Consider the following 12,582-nt stretch of genomic DNA (forward strand, 5'->3'; position numbering starts at 1 on the left):
AGGGACAGTTTCAGAGAAACCTGGGATGACTAATATGAACTAATGTAGAGTTAAATGAACCAGGAAACCTATTTATATAACAATAACATTGTAAAGTCAAATAACTTTGGAAGGCCTAAGAACTCTGATAAATTCAATGATCATTTGAGATTGCAAAGGTGTAATGATGAAGCATGATAAGCAATTTTTAACAGAGATGGTGGACTTAATGTGTAGAATGAGATATGCATTTTGAGCTACAGCCAATGTAGAAATTTGTTTTGCGTTAATATATGTATTAGTTACAAGGATATATCCATATATATCCATATATGTATATGGATATATATGTGTGTGTTGGTATTAGTTACAAGGGTATATATCTTTACATCCACTCTTTGTAGTGTAACTAACTGGAAACTAATGAAGTTCCCATCTATTAAGGAATGGCTAAACTACTACTACAGTTTTTATTTGCTGGTTTTTGCTTTAATTTGTTTTGCTTTAATACATATATTAGTTACAAGGGCTTTGTTTTTCTTTTTTCCAATTTTCTTTTTTGAAGAAGTGCTAGTGATTGAAGCACAGAGAGATCCCCCTGCTTCTTTCCAGAAGGAAACACAGATTCACAAGACAGCTTTGAAAGTTACAGGCTAAATTTATTTTATATTTGAAAAGAAAAGTTAATATTATATTCATAGTTATACATATTGTCCTCTTTTTCTATTATACTTTGTATAGGGAAATGGTGATTTAATTTGGTGTTTGTTAAGTTCAAAATAAAACAAATAGAAATCAAATCAGTTCAACAAATGCTTATCAAGCACCAACTTTGAGTCAATATTGTGCAAGGATCTAGGAATGCAACAACAAGAAAAGAACATGAAATAGTTCTTCCTCTTTTAAAGCTTTAATTCTATTGAATCAAAAAAACAAAAAACAAATGAATCCAAGAGCATAGATGTGTATGTGTAAGCCTCATTACAGAGATAGATCTTATAAGAGACAAACAAGGCAAAAAAAATTCTAATTTTTGCTATTAGGATTAAAAATGCTTTTTGGGGGGTGGGTGACTGACTGACAGGTCAGTCTTTGTTATGCGCATTTGCTGAGTAGCTGATTTGTGTTAAAATGATTTATATACACTTACGGAGACCTGCATATGTTAGTCTAGGGGCACATATCCACTAATTCTTTTCACATTTGGAGCTCCTCAGAAGCCCAGAAATCCAATTAAATTCCAGGGGAATTGAATGGGGATATTAATCTAGTCTACTTAAGGAACACTAGAGGAGAACAAGCTCCTTTCTTTGTGACATTACTTCCCAATGAGGCTTACCTCTGTAAGTGCCATATCCTGTGCAAAAACGATTACATACTCCAAATGGCTTTCCAGGAGGCTGAAGTAGGGTAATAGGGAGGGATGACATTCTTGTGACACTGGATCAAAACTGCTGATTACTTTTGTGGGCTTTCTGAAAGTCTCTCTTGTTTTTAGTAAAGCCATGTGTGCCTGCAAACAATGTATAATGTGTGTTATTTCTGGATGAATGCACTTAATTATCTCTAAAAATCATTTCACCAACAGATGTCTCCTCCTCCTTTTCCTTGTACTAATCATTCTCTGCAGTGGAAAACTTTTTTTTCCCTGGGTCCTTATGTTCCCTTTCCTCTTCTTTCTGAAGATTCCTCCTCCAGGGCAGTTCTCCCTCTCAAAGTCAAGATGTGTAGCCACATAAAGTACACCATAAAAGCTTTGCCAATGTTCCCTAGTAAATATTTTAATACACTACAGATCTGTCCAGGAAAATAAAATGAATATTCATCACTTTAGTAATTGTTACAATGTCATCATAATCCAAATTTATTTATCTCTCATCAATTTGTTCATCTGTGTGGCTATATACGTATGTATGTGTACGTATATATACAAGTATATAGGTATATACACATATATAGGTATGTATGCTTACATGTATATGTATATATACACATCTGTCTATGTACAGATATATGTGCATGCATATATACAACTATGTATATGTAGACAAACATCTACCTATATGTGGCATGTGTATATATACATATATATCTACATAAACACCTATAAATATGTACAAATTTATAATTCATTTATCTGTAACATTATTTTGTAATTGGCTACAAAATTACAATTACTTTAGATAATATCTTGTTCTAATGATATTTTTGGTTTTAGTTTTCATGAAGTACAGCAACTGAATTTCCTAGTTATTAGAATCACTCAAGCCTTTCTCAGTTAAATGTGTTTACCACATTCCAAATTTCTAGATCAGACCTACACAAGCTGCAGCCCACAGGTGCTTGCAGCATGTCAAAGGATTTCAGGCGGTCCATGAAAAATCTTCTACATGTTTTATGGGCTGGCTAAAATCCTTTGGTGTGCTTGCAAGCAGCCCATGGGCCATAAGAGGCCAGTGAGCTGCAGGTTGTACAGGCCTATTCTCAATCACAGTAGAATAGTAAGTATTCTGCAAGCTGTAGAAAATACAGGTATGATCTGTTGTGATTGTGTATCCACTTGGAGTTTTCTTAGGTTTAAATGAATACTTCTATCACAACTCAAGGTTAAAAGACGTTGGTTCATTTTTCAAAATTATTTACTTTTTTCTCTCTTCTGAATGGATATCTTGAGTTTTGAAATGGCCTTGCGAAATGGAAGTTACTTGGGTTATTCAGGAGTGGCTAAGGGAAAATGGATCTTTGGTACATGCTGAGAAATCATGCCACTTGGCCCAAATTCTGTCCACGGGTTAAATTAAATTACTCTTGGTGGCAAGGTAAGTGCATTAACTCTTCCAAGCTATACACAGAGAACAATTTAGTGCACTGTGTTAGCAGGGTACATCCTTGGAATGTTCACTGGCAAAAAGACTGATGCTTCCTCAGTAATCCCTAGAACACGCAAATAACTTCCATCTTCATGCTTTAGAATAATAACATTATTCAGTTGATTATTCAGTTTGCTCAATGATTTAATTATCTCATAGTCATAAAGTTTCACATTTCAAATTGAGGGTATAGTTAACCAGAAAAGGAAAAAAAAAAAGCCAAGCCAGCATACTGTTGATACTTTGATATACTCTTAGTATTCTATTTGTATATGTTTTATATTTTTTGGAGCATTTATTTGGGTTTGATAGCAATGTATGTGTAAAGTCCATATCAGATTGCATGCTGTCTTGGGGAGGGAGGGGGAGAAAATTTAAAACTTATGGAAGTGAACATAGAAAACTAAAAATATATAAATTAGAAAAAAAAGAAAGAAAAGAACATTTCTTTGGAAAAACAAATCAAACCAATATCACAGACCAAAGTCAAGATGAAGTTGTAATGTTAATTTCAACATGATACAAAATTTCCCACCTCTGGTTTTTCCCCATTAGCGGTAATAATTTCCTTCTTCTCCTTTGAATCCCCTACTTCCTTTAAGATTCAGATTAGACTTTTGTAGAAGGCCTTTTCTAATACCTCTAGGTTTTAGTGCCTTTCTGTCTAAAGTTACCATGGATCTGATTGTGTCTTGTATATCTTTTCTTCTTAATTTGATTGTTTTGATAATCACCTGAGTGATCAGTGTGAGATCTAGTAGGGCCAGATCACCTTCTTTTGCATTTTCCCTTCATTCATTCCCTTACATTGAGCTTTTGTTCTTCCAGATGAATTTTGTAATTATTTTATCTAACTTTATAAAATAATTTTTGACAGTTTGATTGGTAGGGCACTGAACAAATAGATTACTTCAGATCAAAATGTCATTTTTATTATATTGACTCAGCCTTTCCATGAGCAATTGATAGTTTTCCAATTGTTTAGATCTGACTTTATTTGTGTGAAAAGTGTTTTACACTTGTATTCGTATAGTTCTTAGATTTGTCCTGGCAGATAGATTGCCAAGTATTTTATATCATCAACAATTATTTTAAGTGGAATTCCCCTTTTTATCTCTCTTTCTGCTGGACATTTTTAGTAACAGATAGAAATGTTAATGACTTACATGGGCTTATTTTCTATCATGCAACTTTGCTAAAGTTGTTAATAATTTCAAGTTTTTCTTTAGTTGACTCTAGGCTTTTCTAGGCATAACATCATATCATCTGCAAAGGGTGATAGTTTTGTTTCCACATTATCCATTCTAATTCATTAATTGCTTTTTCTTCTCATTGCGATAGCTATGATTTCTAGTTTAATATTAAATAATAGAGGTGATAATGGGCATCCTTGCTTCACACCTGATTGTATTGTGAAGCTTTCTGGCTTATCCGCATTATAAATAATGCTTCCTGATGGATAAATTACATTTATTCCTATGTGTGCTCACATTTTTTTTTTTTTACTAGGAATGACTGCTGTATTTTGTCTAAGGTTTTTTCCGTATCTATTGAGGTAAGCATGTGGTTTTTGTTACTTTCTTAATTTAACATGGTCAGTTGTACTGATAGTTTTCCTAATACTGAACCAGCCTCACATTCCCGGTTTAAATCCCTCCTAGTCATAATCTATTCTCCTGATGATGAATTGTTATAATTCCTTTGCTCATATTTTATTTAAAACTTTTGCCTCAATATTCATTAGGTAAATTGGTCAATAATTTTCTTTCTCGGCTCTGGCTCCTTCTGGTTTAGGTATCAGCACAATAATTGAGTCATAAAAGGGATTCTGTAGAACTCCTTCTTTGACTAATTTTCCAAATAGTTTATACAGTATTGAGATTAATTGTTCTTTAAAGGTTTGGTGGAATTCACTTGTGAATCCATCTGATCCTAAGGATTTTTTCTTAGAAAGTTAATCGATGGCTTGTTCAATTTCTTTTTCTAAGTTTGGGTTAAGTATTTCATTCCTTCTTCTATTAATCTGGGTAATTTTTATTTTTGTAGATATTCATCCATTTCATTTAGATTGTCAAATTTATTGGCACATAATTAGGCAAAATAGTTCCTAACAATTGTCAATTTTTTCTCCATTTTTGATGCTAGTAATTTGTTTTCTTTCCTTTCTGAAAAAATAAAATTAACAAATGGTTTATCTATTTTATTGTTTTTTTAAATAAAATCAGCTTCTAATTGTATTTATTAGTTCAATGAATTTTCAGGATTTCCAATTTGGTGTTTAACTGGAAATCTTTGTTGTTGTTTTTTTTATTTTTTTTTAGTTGCATCCCCAATTCATTTATCTGTTTTTCTCTATTTTATTGATGTAATTAGAGATATGAATTTCCTCTTAATTACTGATTTGACTACATGCCATAAATTTTGGACATGATGTTTTTTAAATCCATTTTAAGTTCTTCCAAGGAATCATTTTGTATCTGAGACCAAATTACATTTTTCTTTGAGGCTTCACAAGAAGCTATCTTGACACTATTGTCTTCTTAGCTTATGCCTTGATTTTCCCTGTCACCATAGTAACTTTCTCTAGTCAAGTCTTGTTTTTCTGGTGTGTGTGTGTGTGTGTGTGTGTGTGTGTGTGTGTGTGTGTGTATGATAGTGTTTTTATGTGAGAGTTGGGTTCTGGTCCTATACTGTCCCTTTCTTCAGTGCTATGACAATGAAACTATCAAAGAATTATTTTAAAGAACTAGAAAAAATTTCTAACAAAAAGTCATCTGAAAGAACAAATGTTTAACAACATCAATGAAAAAAATGTTAAGGAAGACAACCTAACAGTTCCAGATTTCAAACTATATTATAAAGTGTTCATCATCAAAAACATTCTGGAACTAACTTAGAACTGAGTGGTGGATCATTGGAATGTATTAGGTACACAATACACTATTGTAGCAGACCATAGTAACCTATCAACCTATCAACTAGTGTTTGATTAAACCCAAAGATTCAGGCTTTGGGGGTAAGAATTCAATATTTGACAAAAATTTCTGAGAAAACTGGAAAGCACTTTGGCAGAAAATACACATAGACCCATATATTATAAACCAGAATAAGGTCAAAATGGATGATGCATTTAGACAGAAAGGGTCTTATTATAAGTAAAATCATAGGAACATGGGAAAATTTACCTGTCAGATTTTATGGATAAGGGAAGACTTTATCACCAAATAAGAAATAAAGTGGATTATGGGAAATAAAATAGACAATTTGATTACATGAAATTAAAAAGCTTTTGTACAAACAAAACTAATGCAGTCAAAATTAGGAGAATAGGAAACTGGGAGGAATTTGTGATAAAGGCCTAATTTCATATGTGTATGTATGTACACATAAATATGTATATATACACATGCATGTATGTATACTTATATATGTAGTAAGCCAAATTTATTAAACATGAGAGCAATTTTCTAGCTAATAAGTGTGCAAAGGACGTAAACAGGCAGTTTTCAGAAGAAGAAATCAAAGCTGTCCATAGTTACATGAAAAGAATGCTCTAAGTCATTACTGATTAGAGAAATTCAAATTGAGACAACTCAGATACCACCTTATACTTATCAGCTTGGCTTATGTAACAGGAAAGGAAAACAACAAATGCAGGAGGGGATGTTGAAAAGTTGTAACATTAACGCACTTTTGGCAGAGTTGTGAACTAGTCCAGCATTCTAGAGAACAATTTGGATTTATGCCGAAAGGGTTGTAAAACTATGCATATCCTTTGACCAAATAATACCACTATTAGGTCTATATCCCAAAGAAATCAAAGAAAAGGGAAAAGGATCATTTGTGTAAAAGTACTTATGGAAATTCTTTTTTTGGTGGCAAAGAATGGGAAATTGAAATGATGCCTACCTACTGAGGAATGACTGAATGATTTGGGGTATATGATAGTATTGTGCTATAAAAAATGATGAACAGGAGAGCTTCAGAAAAACCTGAAAAAACTTACATACATATACATATGTATGTGTATATATACACGTATACATGTATGTATATATGTATATATGTATGTACATATACATACAAAGTGAAATGAGAACAGAAAACATTCTACATATTAACAGCAATCTTGTAAGAATTACCAACACTGGAAAAACAGTTACAATTCCAAAATACCCATGTGTAATGCTAATGAGATTAAAGATCTTCCCCATCTATTAATGGGTTGCCCATTAAGAGGAATTTGATTAGGAGAGATTTGTAGGAAGGCCCACACATTCTGTTAATGAGGCACTGGTTCTTAGGGGTTGTGATTCCCTCTGGCTCTGAAAAATGCACAAATACTCTGAGGTGAGGTTTTACTTTGGGGCTTACTCATTTGAAGTGTTTGTTTGGCCAGATGAGACTCTGGGCAGCTACTACAGAGACCTGGGCTTTGAAAACCCAGATGCTGGTGATTCTCTTTTTGGTAACTATGTGTGTATGGTCAGTTATCTGTCCATTGATCTGTGGTGTATGTATTGCTTACAAACAGTTGGAAGCCCTGTCTGTTTGTTGATCTTTGTTTCTCTATATTTTGTCTGAAGTCCAGGGTGCTGACTTTTTCCCCTGAACCAAGTGAATGATATATATGCTTGATTAAAGTGATTGCTGACCCCTCAAAAGTTGCTTTCCTTTTAGAAAAGCAGCTCTAAATACCTGTTCAGCAAGCTCTTCTGTGTATGTTGGGGTGCCTGCTTTTGTACCATGATGAAAAATGATATCCACTTCCAGAGAGAGAACTCTGAATGCAGACTGAAACATACTTTTTAAAACTTTCTCCATTGTTATGATTTTATTTTGCTTGCATTTTCTTTTGCAACATGGCTAATATGGAGATATGTTTTGCATGAACTCGTAGTGTGGTAAAAATCAAATTACTTGCCATCTCAAAGAAAGAGAACTATTCAGAAAGAGGGAGAGAATTTCAAACTCAAATTTTTTAAAAATGATTGTCAAAAGATTTTTACGTACAACTGGGAAATATTTAATAAAAATAAAAATATTTTTTAATTTTTTTTTTTAAATCACAGAATCTTTAGGTTGGAAGGGACCTCAGAGTTTATCTTGTCTAATACCTACTCTTCTCTGCAATATCTCTTGCCAGGACTTGGCACCTTCAGTAAAAAAGGAACCTCTTAAATCCTTAGGTATCTCAATCCACTTTTGAATGACTCATTTTTAGGATATTTTTCTTTATTGCTTTCTTTTTAAAATTTTTATTTCTAAAGCATAGGCTTCATCATATCACTGCTCTATCCGATACATTCCAGTGGTTCTCTCTTACTTGTTGGACCAAATACAAATTCCTTTTGGAATTTCAAGTTTAATCTGCCTTTCAGCTTATTCTTTGGTCTAACCAAACTAGTATTCTTGCTGTTTAATTCTTTTTCATTTCTCTACAAGGCTGTCTCTTGCGCTGAATATACTCCCTCTTATTTCCACTTAACATTCTAGTTTCATCTCAAACTAAATGTTCCATAGACATCTTAAACCCAACATATTAAAAACTGACTCATTTTTTCCTGCCAACTCTTTCTAATTTCCCTATTACTGTTGGAGGTACCACCATTTCCTTAGTCACCTCTGCTAAGTGAAATCCTCCACTCTCTCTCACTCCCCATAACCAATTTGTTACCAAGGTCTGTCAAGTTTACCTTCATAATGTTCACCTCTTTCTCTCCACTAGTACTATCACCATCCTGATAATGCCATGATCCCCTTTTTCCTGGTCTATTGCAATAGCCTATTTTGTTGTCCATTTACCACAATTTTCTCCCCATTCTAGTACATCCTCAATTCAGCTGTCAAAGTGATCTTCCCAAAGCACAGGTCTGATCATAACCCTCCTTACTACCTGACTTGATAAATTTTCCTGTCTCCCTTTCACCAATAGGATTAAATATAAGATCCTGTGATATTCATTCTTTCATGCCCTGTCCACCCCAACTCTCCAGCCTAACACCTTACTTCTTCCTTTCATGAATTCTGTGATCCAGTGACATTGATTTACTTTCTGTTCCTTTAACACGAATCTCCATCTCTAGAATTGGCATTTTCGTTGGCTGCCTCCCATGCATATGATATTCTCCCTCCTCTTCTCTGTTTCCTAGCTTCCTTCAAGGCCTAGCTAAAATCACAATTTCTACAGGAAGCCTTTCCCTATCCCCCTTAATTTTATTGTCTTCCCTCTGATGATCATTTTCAATTTATTCTGTATACAACTTGTTTGTGCATAATTGTTTTCATATTGTCTCTCCCAGTAGACTGTAAGCTCCTTAAGAGCAAGTACTATCTTCTGCCTTTGTTTGTATCCCCAGTCCTTAGTTCAGTGCTTGACATATAGTAGGTGTTTAATAAATGTTTACTGACTGACTAGTGTCCTTCAAAGTAGATTCAAGTACCACCTCCTACATAAAACCTCTGACTTCACAACGAATAATGCCTCCTTCCCATATACCTTATATTTACTATATACATACATATGTACAAATATATACATATATAGTTTGTGTGTACATGTATTATGTAATGAGAAAAGCATATACACATATTTATATGCATATTTAAATACAGTCTTAGAAAAATATATGTATACACACATTTATTAGCTGTCTTCCAATTCAATGCTGCATCATCTATGTGATCATCCATCTCCTTTCTGCAACGTTTGCAGGGTTTATAATGCCATATTCCATTAGTTATCCTCCTTCTACCAAGTATCTGAGATGCCAATTATATCAAGGTGCTCCTTACACTTACCCAGGCAGTTATTGTTTTTCTAAGATATAATGTACTCTACTCAAAATGAATGAGTGTGTTCATAATTATGTGAACTTATTTAGAATGAGATTGTAAGTAATATGCCACAACATTTGTATGAGACCATTATATAAGCTGCAGGCTTGGGGGACGGTAGTTAATGAAGCAGTTTATTCCTCAGTTATGGCATCCAGTTACAGAATAAAAGTGCAGAGTGTGGGAAGTGAGAATGCTTGACATATGTTCTTGAAGGGAAGACAAAAGGCTTTTTGTGAGAAGTGAGGGCATAAAATACAATCTTTAGAAAAATTTCTTCATGAAGTAATAGAATTTAGGTGAATTGATCAAAAGCACATCACCCCTTGTTGTAGAAATGAAGATTTGTAGCATTATCACAAAAGAATGGCCAGGAGATAGCCACCCAAGGCTAACTGCTGTGCTATGTTTAATAATAAGGTTGCTGCCTAATGGCCTTTCCTCTAGGAAAGTCATTATTGCTCAAGGGGCCTTAGCTTTAGATATAATTATTTGTGAACTTTATGTGTGTACATATGTATCTAGCTACTTACCTGCCTGGAATTCAACAATATTAGTTTGTTTAAAGGCTTGTTGGATTTGTTATCACCTTGATGTTCTAGTTATAGTCACCTTTTCAGGAATCACACAAATAGTTTGATTTTGTTTTTTTATAAACACAATATAGATTAAAAAAAAATTAACCTTTTGTACAAAGGCTTATTCTTATCCCTGTTCTGGGTAGAGATTGGAACTATGATTTTATTTTTATGAGTAAGTCTTGAGTGAGGAAAGACCCTTTACCAGTGCAGGTAGGTGCTTTCTTTGCGCTTCAAAGTCTTAGAGCATTCTATAGAACTCTCATTAAGAGAGTAAATAACTAACTCATGTTCATGAAGCAGGATGTGTCAAAGGTGGGAACTATATCCAAACCTTATTGACTTCAAGCTAAGCTTTCTATCCATGACTTCATGTTATCTCCATTTCTATACGAAAAAAATTAAGAAAATTATAAAGCACATTTTTCTTTTCACTGAAATTTTTCTCCTTCCTGATTTCCGATTATTGTTCCAGACACTTAGCCTTATTATCTTTAACTCAGTGAATTTCCATCTTGTATATCCAATCAGTTGCCAATTCTTGTCAGTTCTCACTCCCTAATAACCTTATCTGTTTCTTGCTTTCAACTCACTTGTATGACTCTGGTTCAGGCCCTCAACTATTATAACAGCTTCCTAATTGATCTTCCAGTTTCTGGTGTCTCTGTAGTCCAATCTTTCTTTCAAATAGCTGCCATAGTTCTCATCCCAATAGATAATTTTGATCCTGCCATAGACCAGGGCACTAGTGGAACTGTTAAGGCTTGACTTACCCCCCTTACTCCTATAATATCAACCTATCATGTAAGTCAAGATGCAATGGAGTAAATTTGAGGCAATTTGAGTTAACTTTGTTCCCAGGTAAAATGATTTAGGACCCAGTAATGACCTTTCAAATAAAGACAATATAAAAGTGTCTTTTAGGAGATAGGGATTTTTCTGAAATTCGGGAGTTCCATTGCTCATATCATGTCTGTCTATCAATCATCTTAATCTTTATCCATTTGTTTATTTGTTCATTTATCTACTCATTTACATATTCATTCATTTACTCAATCTATTTGTATATGTATGAAGATTAGATCTTCCCATAATCAGTAAGTCTGGAAATTACAAGACCTGCTCATGGCCCCAACTCACCACTGCTAGGTATAGGAGATTTAACCTGTTTAGTTTCTGAACTGTGTCAAATCTCCTCTCCTTAGGCAATCTGGCTGTCATCCCCACCCCATACACACACTTGGGGCTCACCATATTAATAATAAACTTTGCACAGGCACCTGATAAACACACTTCACTGCTATTCAGAACTACCAAGCTCAAGAGCTCTAGCCTCCCCCACAGATGGTATTACAAGCATGTGCCATTATGATTGTTATTAACCTCCTTGACTGTGATTTTCATATGTTTTTACCTTCCTGTAAACTACCTTAGGACTTACTTTTACTTGGGAGTATGTATTTTTTTTTTTTATTAAAGGGATCATGCAAGAAGGTACCCTAAGGGAGTCAGCATGTGCCAGAAAATCAAACCACCATGACAATCTTGACTACTCAACCCTCGAATCCTAGGAAAAGCAGTTTAAAATAGCAGTATAAAACCACCAGAGCTACTTCCATTCCAGCCCTCATAGATATCACTGAGAGAAATCATTGTAGAGATCAGTAGTTACACCTTCTTCCTCATTACCAGAAAAACTTATTAACCAATTGCCACTGATTGGTACATAACCACTAGAGCCCTGAGAATGACAGAATCCCCATAACCCACCTTCACAGCTTTCATCTAGAGAAGGAACTCCTGTGTATCAGACACCAGCCACACCCACCAGCTGCCATGCATAAGGCAGATGAGCAAAATCAGTAGCTAAGCCTAGCTAAATCACTGAGGGAGAGACAGGAGTCAAGCATCCAAGGTAAGTCAAACACCACCAGTACCTTGACCATGGATCCTGATAAAAACATCCCAGGTGTTTGAACCCACAAGACTTGGAAATAAAGCATTACTTTCAGCTCAGTACCCTCACTCATCATCTTAACAAGAAACCAGGAGATGAAGCCTATCAAGTGTAACAGATGCTAAAACCATGGGTTCTTAGAAAATTCTTGCCATCAAAGTCCTCAACACTGTCAAATGATTCAGCATCAGAGACTACTATGATTTTATCAGTGGAAATGACATTCAAGATTAAGAATTATCATCTTTTTTGTCTCTGAACCCTAAGGACCATGTGATCCTGCCATCTGACTTGCAGCTGAAACCTCCCACACGTCCTGTCTCCACTATTAGAATAAGAGCAGAGACTGCCTTATTTTTTT

At 34.4% G+C, this 12,582-nt stretch overlaps 1 long non-coding RNA gene across 1 annotated transcript in view; it reads left to right on the top strand.

The window, feature by feature from the left end:
• The window catches only part of LOC140509483 (uncharacterized), a 76,326-nt gene that overhangs the window by 44,347 nt on the left and 19,397 nt on the right, over positions 1 to 12,582 (top strand). Inside the window, exon 2 of the long non-coding RNA XR_011968779.1 lies at positions 4,359 to 4,404. This is a non-coding gene — a long non-coding RNA (uncharacterized lncRNA). The remainder of the gene's footprint in view (positions 1 to 4,358; positions 4,405 to 12,582) is intronic.

This window comes from Notamacropus eugenii, chromosome 6 (assembly GCF_028372415.1).
Source record: "Notamacropus eugenii isolate mMacEug1 chromosome 6, mMacEug1.pri_v2, whole genome shotgun sequence".
NCBI lineage: Eukaryota > Metazoa > Chordata > Mammalia > Diprotodontia > Macropodidae > Notamacropus > Notamacropus eugenii.